This window comes from Lolium perenne, chromosome 4 (assembly GCF_019359855.2).
Source record: "Lolium perenne isolate Kyuss_39 chromosome 4, Kyuss_2.0, whole genome shotgun sequence".
Classification (NCBI taxonomy): domain Eukaryota; kingdom Viridiplantae; phylum Streptophyta; class Magnoliopsida; order Poales; family Poaceae; genus Lolium; species Lolium perenne.
Genome location: NC_067247.2, coordinates 367631592 through 367644649, shown reverse-complemented (window position 1 = coordinate 367644649; position 13058 = coordinate 367631592). Strand labels below are relative to the sequence as shown.

At 40.4% G+C, this 13058-nt stretch overlaps 1 long non-coding RNA gene across 2 annotated transcripts; it reads left to right on the top strand.

Annotated features, from left to right (window-relative positions):
* The first annotated feature begins 4433 nt into the window (after positions 1–4433).
* LOC139830219 (uncharacterized) lies at positions 4434–5496 on the top strand. 2 transcript variants are annotated; one of them, XR_011742227.1, is made up of 4 exons: positions 4434–4531; positions 4644–4831; positions 4905–5067; positions 5373–5496. It is a non-coding gene; the product is annotated as an uncharacterized lncRNA (long non-coding RNA). The 2 variants fall into 2 exon arrangements; XR_011742226.1 differs by having other exon boundaries at positions 4902–5067.
* The last annotated feature ends 7562 nt before the right edge of the window (positions 5497–13058 follow it).

The following is a 13058-nucleotide window of genomic DNA, read 5'->3' as shown; positions in this document are numbered from 1 at the left end:
AAAGGGGCTTTTGGCTTAAATGTTTGAAACCCAAAACGACTTCTCTTCATGCTAGACTTCATAAGACCGAGTTTAGGGTTAGGGGGTAGATACATGATCTGTCTGGTTTGAATATGTCTAAACCTTGTTTATCAACTTTAATGCTAACTATATGACACAAGAAGACTATGTGCTTGGGTTTTGCATTTTTCTATTTTTTTTAATTTTATGCCCATATATTTGAATCTTGGCCAAATCCTAGGTTGGACAAAGATTTAAACAAGTTTAAAACATGAAAATGAAAAGGGAAGCCTCTATCCTTCTTAATTAGTCACTCTAATATGAAGTTTTTGGGAGGTTTTTGAAATTTCCATGTTTGAAACCCAAAACCACTTCTCTTCATGCTTGACTTCATAAGAAAGAGTTTAGGGTTAGGGGGTAGATACATGATTTGTATGGTTTGAATATGCCCAACCCTTGTTTATCAACTTGAATATGCTTACTATATGACGTACATAAGAAGACTATGTACTTTGGTTTTTCAGCTTTTCTATTTTTTAAATTTTCTGCCCACTTGAATCTTGGTCAAATTAATCCTAGGGTTGACCATGATTTAAACAAGTCTATAACATGAAATGAAAAGGTAAGCATGGATCCTTCTTAGTCACTCTAAAATCTTTTGGGATGTGTTCTTGAAATTTCCATGTTTGAAACCCAAAACGACACTTCTTTTCATGCTTTGGTTTTTCATTCTTTTGATTTTTTTCTGAATTTTTATGCCCATTTGAATCTTGGTCAAATATATCCTAGGTTTGACCAAGATTTAAACAAGTTTAAAACATGACAATGAAAAGGTAATTAATCATGGATCCTTCTTAATTAATCAGTCAGTCTAATTAAAATGAAGCTTTTGGGAGGTTTTTCAAATTTCCATGTTTGAAACCCAAAACCACACTTCTTTTCATGCTTGACTTCATTTATAAGACACAGTGTAGGGTTAGAGGTAGATGACTTGTTTGATTTGAATGTGTCTAGACCTTCTTCATGAACTTTTGAATGCTTACTATATGACATAAGAAGATTATGTGCTTTCGTTTTTTTATTTTTTTATTTCTTATTTTATGCTCATTTGAATATTGGTCAAATCCTAGGTTTGACCAAGATTTAAACAAGATTAAAAAATCAAAATGAAAGGGTAAGCCTGGATCCTTCTTATGCACTCTAAAATGTGAAGCTTTTGGGGTTTTTAAAAATGATCCTTCTTAGTCCATGTTTGAAACCCGAAACCACTTCTCTTCATGCTTGACTTCATAAGACAGAGTTTAATTAGGGGTTAGGGGTATAGATACATGATTTGTCTGGTTTGAATATGTCTAGATCGACCTTGTTTAACAACTTGAATGCTTACTATATGACATAAGAAGACTATGTACTTTGGTTTTTCATTTTTTTCAATTTTTTAATTTTGTACCCATTTGAATCTTGGTCAAATCCTAGGTTTGAACAAGATTTAAACAAGTTTAAAACATGAATAATTTTCTACCACATCTCTTCATGCTTGACTTCATAAGACAGAGTTTAGGGTTTGGGGTAGCCACATACATGATTTTTCTGGTTTGAATATGTCTAGACCTTGTTTATCAACTTAATTGTATGCTTATTATATGACATAAGAAGACTATGTGCATTGGGTTTTCATTTTTTTATCCCCATTTGTTGAATCTTGGTCAAATCCTAGGTTTGACCAAGATTTAAACAAGTTTAAAACATGAATAATATGAAAAGTAACCTGCATCGATCCTTCTTAGCCACTCCAAATTGAAGCTCGTGGGAGGTTTTTGAAATTTCCATGATTTTTCTGGTTTGAATATGTCTAGACCTTGTTTATCAACTTGAATGCTTACTATATGACATACACAGACTATGTGCTTTGGTTTTTGATTTTTTTTTGAATTCTTATGCCCATTTGAATCTTCATCAAATCCTAGGTTTGACCATGACTTAAACAAGTTTAAGACATGAATATGTCAAAGTAATCATGTATCCTTCTTAGTCACCCCAAAATGAAGCTCTTGGGAGGGTTTTTAAAATTTCCATGTTTGAAACGAAAAACCACTTCTCTTCACCATGCATGCTTGACTTCATAAGACAGAGTTTAGGGTTAGGGGGTAGATACATGATTTTTCAGGTTTAATACGTCTAGACCTTGTTTATCAACTTAATTGAATGCTTACTATATGACATAAGAAGACCTTGGTTTTCAATTTTTTTTTGAATTTTTATGCCCATTTGAATCTTGGTCAAATCCTAGGTTTGACCAAGATTTGAACAAGTTTAAAACATGAATATAAAAAAGTAAGCATGTATGCTTCTTAGTCACTCCAAAATGAAGCTCTTGGGAGGGTTTTCGAAATTTCCATGTTTGAAACCAAAAACCACATCTCTTCATGCTTGACTTCATAAGACAGAGTTTAGGGTTAGGGGGTAGATACATGATTTTTCTGGTTTGAGTATGTCTAGACCTTGTTTATCAACTTAATTGAATGCTTACTATATGACATAAGAAGACTATGTGCCTTGGTGTTTCATTTATTTTGATTTATTTTGAATTTTATGCCCATTTTTATGCCCATTTAAACAAGTTTAAATCATGAATATGAAAAATTAGTCACTCCAAAATGTAGCTCTTGAGAGGGTTTTTGAAATTTCCATGTTTGAAACCAAAAACCACTTCTCTTCATGCATGCTTTGACTTCATAAGATAGAGTTTAGGGTTTGGGGTAGACAGCACGCGCCGACGCGTGGACGAAATTTATTCTTTGTCCCCCTGACATGCACTTGCCAGTGTCTTCAACAGTCTGACACGAGCAGTGAAGCTTTTAGGCTGGTCATAGTGGTAAGTATCATGTAGTAGTATCATGCATATAATACTTGTATATGATACTATCTCTATAGTGGTTAGTAACATGAAGTAGTATCATAGCCATGCTATATTTATTATTTTTTAGAATCTCGATGCAAATTTGTGCACAAGATTTGTTTGGCATTAACTTTTCTCGTGACATGCGCTATGTTACATTATCTACCTATGTTACTCTAATCTCCTCTCTCCTCCTTAATTAGCTGCCACATCAGCATTTTTGTGGGTCCAATGTGCATGATACTAGCTATGATACTAGCACTATGACTAGCCTTATGGAGCCCAGCGGAGAGGGGCTCCATTTCTCGAGCGGTAGCACGGTGACACGGTGACATGCACCATGTCACCGTGTGACATGCGGCCTAAATCCAAATTTAAACATTGCGAAAAAATCTGAAAATAATCATGCACGTTCACAGCTCATATTAAGATAACCCCTAAAAATTTCAGATCAAAATTCGAAACATACATCGAGAAACAAAAAAGAGAAACTCAGATGTGAATAGTCTACAGAGAAACTCAGATTTGAATTCGGGAACTATTCATGACAGATTTCTCTTTTTTGTTTCTCGATGTATGTTTCGAATTTTGACTTGAATTTTTTAGGGGTTATCTTAATATCTATGAACATGCATGATTTTTTCAGATTTGTTCGCAGTGTTCAAATTTGAATTTAAACCGCATGTCACACGGTGACATGCAATAGGTGCATGTCACCTGATCTGCGGTGACGCTGGGGCTAAAAAGAAGACCTTTCCACCTCATTTCCTCCACTGTTTCACATATTTTAGCTTCTATTTATGCGGTGCCGTGGAGGTGGGGGTCTGGTCGTCACCCTCCTCCTCCCCACCTCATTTCCTCCACTGTCTCGCAACTCCTTGATCTACTACTCCTATCCATATACATGCCACTCAAATGGATGTATTTGTAGATACATCCATTTTAGTGGCAGTTAATATGGACCAGAGGAAGTACTAAAAATATGAGGCATGTTTTTGAGCTGGCCCTGTTTAGTAGAGTTTACATTTGAGAGTTACATCTTTCTACCACCATTATTTTTGATTTAGCTTGTCTTTTGTGCCCACCATTTTATCGAGCAGGGTTAATGCAAGATCCATAGCAAACTAGCTTCTCATGACATTTTTTTGGCGGAGTGCATCTTCTCATGGCGAGCTAGCGACTTTGCCACTAGAGTTTTTTTTGTTGAACTAGTACATTTTTTGGATTTTCCCATTTTATTTGTGCACAAGCTATGAGCCGCCCGCAATTCAGCACCATATATTGGCGGGATTTTCTAGTTCAATTGTTTTGTACTAGGATATTAGCAGGATGCTATCTTCTAGGGCTTTCATTTCCCCTATATCCAGCCCCACCCACGGACAAGCAAGGGCCTCTCTCCCTACCTCGCACCTAGTCCGTCTCGCTCCCTCTCAGTCCTCCATCCGTAGCCGACGTCCATCGCGCCGGAGCCAGCTCAGCGACGCTGTCAACCACACTCCGTCCGCTTCGTCGGATCTGCTTCCCCGACTCACTAGTTCATCTTACCGGCTGGCGAGATCGGTACACAAAGCGCCACCATGATCCACCGAACCAAAACGAACGGCCAACGCGCCACCTCCCCAGTCGACCAAGGTTGAACACTTTGTCCGGCAGCTTTTGTTATGTATTTGATTTCCGAGACTAGTTTATTGCTTGCTTCCACTGCTTGTTATTAGCATCTGTTTTTTTTTGTAATGCCTGCTAGATATTCCCCTCGAGAATGCCTACGAAGAATCTCGGAGGCAAAATATCTTGCAGAATAAGATAATTGCAGCCAAGCTCGGCATACTGTGGAATGGGACAAAATCACCGCACCCCAAGTCGTTGCCGAGATTTTTCACCCGTGTGATGTGCCGCCAAAAGGACGATTCCGTGGGGCAGCTGCTGAAGAAGGTATTTAGCCGCACTGCTCAAATTTCATATGTGTTGTTTGCTGATTGATTTGATGAACTTTGATTTGCAGCAGCTAGCCACTGCTCATGTTCCTAACAAAGACAGTGAGCACGCCAAAGGATGCGTACATTGGTAGAAAGGAGGCGGGATTTGGTCCTATTGTTCTAGCAAGCAATCATTTGAGGGGCCGCCTAGGATCAGCACATCTGGATCCTCCTGAGCTCAACATTAAGGAGGTAATTTTATAATAGTGTTTTAAACATGACATAATCTAATGTACTGAAAGAGATCAAACTGTCAACTGGAGTGGAGTGGTATAGATGGTAGAGATATAGATATAAATTTCAGATTTCCTAATTTTTTCTTGAAAATAGGGTCGCCCCGGCCTCTGCATCCAAATGATGCACCCACCCTTTTATTGCAATTTTTTTAGACTCCATTTAAGGTTTAGAAACTCATGGGTTGCTCAAAGTGGTGACATGAATCAACCAACATATTTCCTTTTAATCTGCTGATTGATTTTATGCATGGAAAATCGCAGAAGCAAGTGACTGCTCATGTCCCTGCCAAGCAGCATTGTAGCACAGATGTCCAGAGTTCCAGTGATGCAAACGTTTGTAGGAACAAAACAGAAGGATGTGGCAATGGGGAAGCTAAGATTAGGTGTCTTCAAAAGGACTTGGATGTGGCCAATTGACGGAACAAAGAAATGAACCTAGGATGGAATTCTACAATTCAAGATGGCCTACATGCTGTTGCTGATCTGCAGAAGCTAGTGGCTGGCAACTTGGTTACCGCTTTGGCTGATGCAGATGTCCATGAGATCAACTGGATGATCTTGGAACAGGTGAAAGCACGAGCAGAAACTCTGCACTCATCTTTGCAGGTAGATGATTTTCAAAGGGTGATGCAAGAGCCGCTATATGAATAGATTGTTGTTTTCAGTTGATGATGTCCCTGGTTCTTTTGTTTACTTATGTGCTGGTAGTACTTAGGGGAACTAGCTTGTACAAGTAATTTTTTTCCGATAAAGTTGTACAAGTAAATGGCACATGCTTCGCATGTTTGACCAATTAAGTTAAAAAGCTTCACAAAATCCTGCGTCGAAGTTGTTTCACTAAAAAAAAGAGCTCTCACGTGCAAGGCACGTGTAATTTACTAGTATATACTAGTACTAGTAGAGATGGTACACCTAGACATTAGAGATTTGTTTGTTTTAAAGATATTTTTAATTGTGTACAAGATGGAAAATATAACTTTAGGGCATCCACAATGTTGCTATTGCCAAATCTGATACGATGGTGAATTTGGCTTTGGTGTGAAATATAGCAATAGCTCCACAATGTAGTGGTTCCAAATATTTATAACGTGGGACCCGCCATCAAGCTAAAACAACACATAAAGCCAATATGGAACTACTCTCACAATGTAGGGAACTAGTTCCAAATGCCAAAAGTGAAATTTGGCATCGGAGCACCTACTTGCTCCGGTTCCTTGTTTTTCTGGTTTTGGAACTACCTCTACAATGTATGGAACTAGTTCCAAAAGCCAAAAATCAAATATGGAACCACTTTTGGCTACACGTTGTGAATGCTCTTAGCAAATTCCTAGTATTTTTCATGGTCGATATAAAAAAAAGTATTTTTCATGGTTGATGTAAAAAAAACAAGTTTTTTTCATGGTCGATGTAAAAAAAGAGAGAAAACATGTCTCATAAAAAGCCTTATGGTTAGCACATTTTTTTTACGGAGTAACTCTTTTTTACATAGCCCAAATTACTATTCGATTTTCCATTGAAATATTTTATGTGTATAAAGCAAGCGAAGAAGTACACATGCATTTTTCGTTTTATTCTTTTTTGACATTTTTCAAAATGTATAGAAGATGAATTTCGAAATAAAGAGATCATATGCACCCAAGAACCAACAAGCATATCCCCTTGACCCCGAACATACTCAGGGCCCTTTTGTTGTGGCTTTTTTTTTGCCTTTTTGGCTTTTGGATTTTGGAAGCCAAAAACAAATATTATATTCTTTTGGCTTCCAAAATCCAAAAGCCAAAAGCCACACCAAAAGGACCCTCAGCTTCAGACACTGGGATTTCGTAGGCTAGGGTTCCACGCTTTCCACCAACCAAGAATAATTTCAACTCGCCCCAAAATTCCCGCCGAAATCCCCCCTCCCGCTTCCAAAATTCAAAGCGATGTGAAATAAGTACGTTGTTGATCTTATCCCCCGGACCGCTCAATTCAGACCTATCACGGCGGCGCCGAACCCCGCATCTCTCTCTCACGCTTCCACCCCGCATGACCCACCGGATCAGCCCCCACGCCGGCGCCGGCCCACCCGCCCACTCCCACACCAGCACTACTGCCTTCTCATCGGCCATCAGAGTGACCGACGACGTTCCGCCGTCTCCCTTGCTTTTTAGCAAGCCGGAGTAGCTTCCACCTCCCCCACCCCCACCCACGACCACAGTACCAAACGAGCTCCTCCGTAGCCGACTTCCACCGCCGCCTTGTCAGCGACAGTCACCATCGCCGGGTTCTCGTATCTTAATCCCCTACTCCTTCCGTCCACCGGACTGGAGAGATGGGCGCCTCCATGGTCCAGGGCAGGAAACCAAAGCGTACACGCGCCCACTTCCAAGAAGGTTGATATGGCCGCATTCGTTATGCATGTGATTTCGAAAAGTATTTTTTTGCTTACTTGCACCGCCATCTCATTAGCATTTTTTTTTGTAATGCATGCTAGATATTATTGCAATACAGAAGAATGAATTAAAAGAGAAACGGATACGGAATATATGTAGAAGATATGCAAGCCGTGTGGGCACAAGCATTTGTAACGCTATTGCCTCTAGTGCAAACCTGAACAAAATCGGAGAAGAACCCTTTCCCCTCCCCAAAGATAAAGAACAATGTTATGATTCACAATTTGATCCTGCTGAGCCTCTTGGAGAGCTGACTCAGGAAGATGCCTTGCCTGACCATTCTCCTCAACCCCACCAGGTGATTTCGTGTTTTTACTTTGAGATATCTGTTGCAACTTCCATGTGTTGTATACTTGTATCCCGAATCCCACCAAACATGTTCACATGCCACCTCTAGGTCTCCTTAATGCATCATATATATGTTTCAAAGATGCACGTCATCCTTTATTGTTCTTCATTCTATCCCATTTGCATATCATCATATATGGGACTTCTGTAGACTGAAATATCGTTTATGTGTGCTAGGAATCTGCAGCTTCAAGTAAGAATTTCGCAGGAACCACCAATGAGAGGAAGACCATTCAATATGCACCTGAATCGGTGATAGAACAGCTGCAACCAAAAAAGAAACCTGCTTCTGCTACTAGACAGTCTCAGCGATTCATGGCACTAGTTGAAGAAAATAACGAAAATGCTAAGAGTACTGAAATAAAAATAACGTGGTGAACACCCCAAGAGGTTGAATCAGCCACCTGTTACCAATCCAGTCAACCAGCGACAATCGGCAGCAGAACCAGTTTCCACAGCAACTTCTCAGCCACAATTGGCAGCAGAACCAGTTTCCACAACAACTTCTCAGCCACAATTGGCAGCAGAACCAGTTTCCACAGCAACTTCTCAACAACAATTGGCAGCAGAACCAGTTTCCACGGCAACTTCTCGGCCACAATTGGGATCAGCAGTAGCTGTGGTAGGAAATACCGCCCAAGGACACACCGTACCAGTCCCAGCTAACACAACCACAATCGGCCAAACATCATAGCACAACATCACCAAACTGTTGATGATCTCCCACTGACCCATATTAGTCCTGCCATAGACAACTCCCCTGAGGATGAGCCCCACACCGAAGAAGGTACATTTTCCAATGCTTATAGTTTCATTCTCCGTTATAAAGTTATACTTTATAGATAAATAAATAAATATATATATATATAAATATATATATCTACCTTGATAGCTTGATGTAATGCTTAACTTTGTAGTTGCACCACGATCAAGAAAAACGAGGGGCCCAACAGTAGGGAAAATATTCGTAGCTAAGCTTGTCGGGATGGAATCAAGATTTCGCCTTTCATCTATTGTAGGTGGCAGAAGACCACTGGACCCAGAAGAATCTTGTAAATTAGCATCGGATGTAGGAATTTTCGTCAGGAATGAAATTCCTATCTTCCCAACATGGAAAGAGCACGTAGACACCTCTGCGCATTTTGAAAAATTAGTGCACAGGTTACACGTAAGTCATCTTTCTCTTGGTAATGTTACTCATACTAGTATACCACATTGGCACGTCCCGTTCCTTCTAGCTTGTTGTTGGCTCTATGTATATCGCACCAACGGTTTATATTGTTGTGAACAGTTAAGGTTCGAGTTCGATGAGGACCAAGAGGAAGTAAAGCATGTTCTCAACAGCCTATTCTCGATCGTTCTGCGCCAAGATCGCAGCAGGCTAAAGAAGAAATACTTCACTGGAAAGATTACTGGGAGTGTTCCAACTATATCTCCTTTTAAGCAAATGACTGACAAACAGTGGGGAGATCTTGTGAAGCACTGGTCTGATCCAAAGAATATGGTATGATTTGTAAGACTGAGACCAGATCACATCTTGGATTCTTATTTATAGCAGTGTCTCACTAGTCTCCTTTTTGCAGAATTTGGCTAAACAGAATCAGAAAAACCGCGGTAAACTACTTTTACCTAGCCGTACGGGATCTCGTAACCTTATAGTGCACATTCGGCAAAAAGTAAGGACATGTTGTTTTATACTGCTATTTAGAAATATTTTAGTAAAAGATCATGCAGAGTATATACACCAAAGGTGCAGCTTATATTATGATCCTCCATTTCAACCACGTTATTCGATTTATAAATGGTAGTACTAAAATGCAGATGTTACATAATGCAAGTAAAAGGGAACCAAACAAAGAGATGACTCTGCCAGAGATTTTTGAAGCATGCCAGAAGAACAAACTTGAAGTGATTGGAGAAGTCGCACAGAGTGTTCTTGTAAGTCTTCTAAAAGATTGAAATTTTGTGACGACTCACATCCCAACTTGTAGGACTAGTAAAGTACATGTCAATATGATATTATATATGTTTATTAAAATTCATGTGATGTGAATCAGACATGCCAAACTGTAGGAATAAAAGTAGGTCATACACATGATAAATCTACTATCAGCAAGTTTCTCTGTAGTAACTATCATGTTTACACATGTGTACGAACTGAATTTTTTGCAGAAGATATGAAATTAGAGATGGCAAAACCCGGTAAAAACGGTCTGGAAAAACCGATGAAGAATGTGTGAAGGCATTTTCTATGGCAATAAAAAAGAAAGGCATTGCCAAAAACACTTTCTTACGGAATGCTGGACTCGCTCAAGTGCAAGTCCATGTCCAAGTCAAAGTATTTGCATGCTCAAGTTCTAGAGGAGCAACTCCAAGTAGAACGAGCTGCATCAGCTGCGCTAAGACTAGAAGTCGACAATTTTAGAACGATAGCAGCACAGAAGGAGGCCCTACTGGAGCAGATTAGGAATGCTAGTAAGTAGTAAGAAGAGTATCTGCTAGATAATTGGAGATGAACGGGGACAAAGGATGTGTCATTACCTTCATCTTGTAAAATGGTTCCTTAGTCTGAGCATATTTCGTAGGTGCATTTATCTGCAATTGCTATGATCTTGGTGGTCGTTTCCTTGTTGTGATGTGGATTTTTTTGAACCGAACCCTGCTGATTGTTAATATTATAAGTGGATTGCCTAGCCCTTTCCATCAGTTCTGACTTGTGGTTCCGTTGGCTCGTGGATGAAGCTTGACATGGTATCAGAGCCCATAGTCTCAAGTTCGGACTTTTGGTCGCGTTGGCTAGTGCATTAAAGCTTGACACTGATGATTTTCTGTGATCCATTGATTTCCAGCTTTCTACATATAGCCCAGGTCTAGAAGCTTGTCAACTGGTCTGGTTCATTCATCGCTGTATTGAGTGCAATGAACGGAATAGTGCTTCTCCTTTGTGTTGTGCTACAACACAACAAATTGCTCTCGCTTCAGACAAAGTAGTTGTGAACAAAGATACTTATGTATACTACCAAATTTCGACTCCATATAATCAATAGCTTAACAACCGTCTAATTCAAAATCTCAACACTGTAGCATATACCTCCTGCCTATTGAATACAATTATTTCACACACTGAAATATTTTGTACGCGTTTTGAATTGGAGAACATGGGAACCGACTTTGGTTTCTGATTATGACTTGATGTGACCCTAGGCCCTGGATTCCTGAGCAGAAGGTATGTGTAAAAACAAAGAGATTACGAAGTGCTAATTCCCTTTTTTTTTGTAAGTCCTGGTGGCATTGACACTCCTTTCTTACTTGCTATATTTTTTTGGTGTTTATATATAATAGAGAATTACCAGCTTATTGTCGAACCCGTTAGATTTTGGGCAATAATTGTTACGTGGCTGCTTCTTAATTAAAGTTTATCATGTCATGTAGATGGATTTGTGAAAGATGCAGCGGGTCGTTCTTCAGATCGTCTACATGGGATTCCCATCTACATGTATGTTCATGGTTTCATGGAGTACTTCAGCTCATAGCAGCCACATACGATCCTCGCAAGATTTGCATTTTTTTGACCTTGCAAGAGTTGCATTCAATGTATCGCCAAGGCGCGTCCGTGAGAACTCTAGAAACATCTTCGTCAGACTCGTTTTGGCGCGCGCAGTTCCCGAGCGAATCCAATGAATTTTGACCATTCTCTTAAAAAAAAAGGAACTTTGACCGTTGGATCAAGCGTTGGAGAACTGATGTGCCAACGGCCAATAATTATGATCGTGGTAACCGATTTTCAACGTGATGATGAATTGATGTGACATTTGGCCGTACTAGTACGGTCTCATATTTTTGTATTACTTAGTACTTGGACTGTGGCCAAATTCGAAATCTCATTCCAAATGCGGCAAAACTTCCCGCCCGAAAATACAAATATTTCACACGCTTCTAACTTCCCATTCTACCCTCGTAAAGATGACAACAATGTCCATGTATAAGTCGGTTGGTGGGGGGTCTACCCGTCATTTTTTTTCGATCACCACCTCCCTAGCTCCGGAAACCCCCCGAAAAAAAATTCATTTCCCTCACTCTCTCCTCTGAGACCACCCACCGGAACTTCCCAAGTCCCTCTCTCTCCCACCTCCACATGGCCACCGCACCGGAACATCCCCGCCGGACTTCCCTGGCCTACCCGAGGCCTCGCGATCCTCGTCATCCGGCTGTCTGCCGGAGCCGCTTCATCGACGCCGTCATCAACCGGACCGGATCATCCCCGCCGAACCTTGAAACCATATACTCATCCAGCAGTCTACCGCAGTCGTTTCAGCTGCGGTATCGTCCACCCCACCGGAGCCGCTTCGCCGGATCCGTCGTCCACCGCATCGGATCTAGCTCACCGACACCACTGTGCATTAACCGGATCTGCTTCACCGGCGCCATGCATGATCTAAACTCTTCTACTGTCGCTTTTCTATTGCTTGCCTGCAAGTTCTTGTTTAATCTTGGGGGAACCTGTTTGTGCTAACGACGCGCCGTTACGTTTTTGCAGATGAGATGAGTAACCATGAAGTGTAATGGCCGTCTCTCCAACCCCAAGTAGCACATGTAGCGTACTTCATCACCAGATCTATCAACCCCAGGAAGATCTGCTGTGACTCCCACAGAGTGCTTCTCCTAATGTAAGTCCCTTGTTTTAGCGCCATGTTCTGGGTTTAGATGCTTGTTTGTCTGAAGCTCTTTTAGTTCATTCCTAGCTATGACCGTAACACCTTGCTATTTTCTACTTCATTGCTAACTTTAAGCGATTGAACATTTTGGTTTGCATTCCCTGCTCTGTAGATGTAGCCATCATAACTTCTATCTTGCTCAGTCGTTGTTACAAAAATTATAGGTATTATAGTAACATCCTGCTATTATTTAGTTCATGGCCAATTTTAAGTAATTGCACATGTTGGTTCGCATTCCCTGCTCTATAGCTTTTGGCATCGTAACTTCTATATTTGGTTTACATTCCCCGCTCTGTAGATCTAGCCATCATAACTTTATCTTGCTCAGCCGTTGTTACAAAAATTATGGCCTGCTACTATGTTGTTTGTGCCATTTTTTTACTCCATGAACATGTTGGCTTGCATTCCCTGTACTACAGGTGATGCCATTGTTTTGTATCTAGTTCATTGTA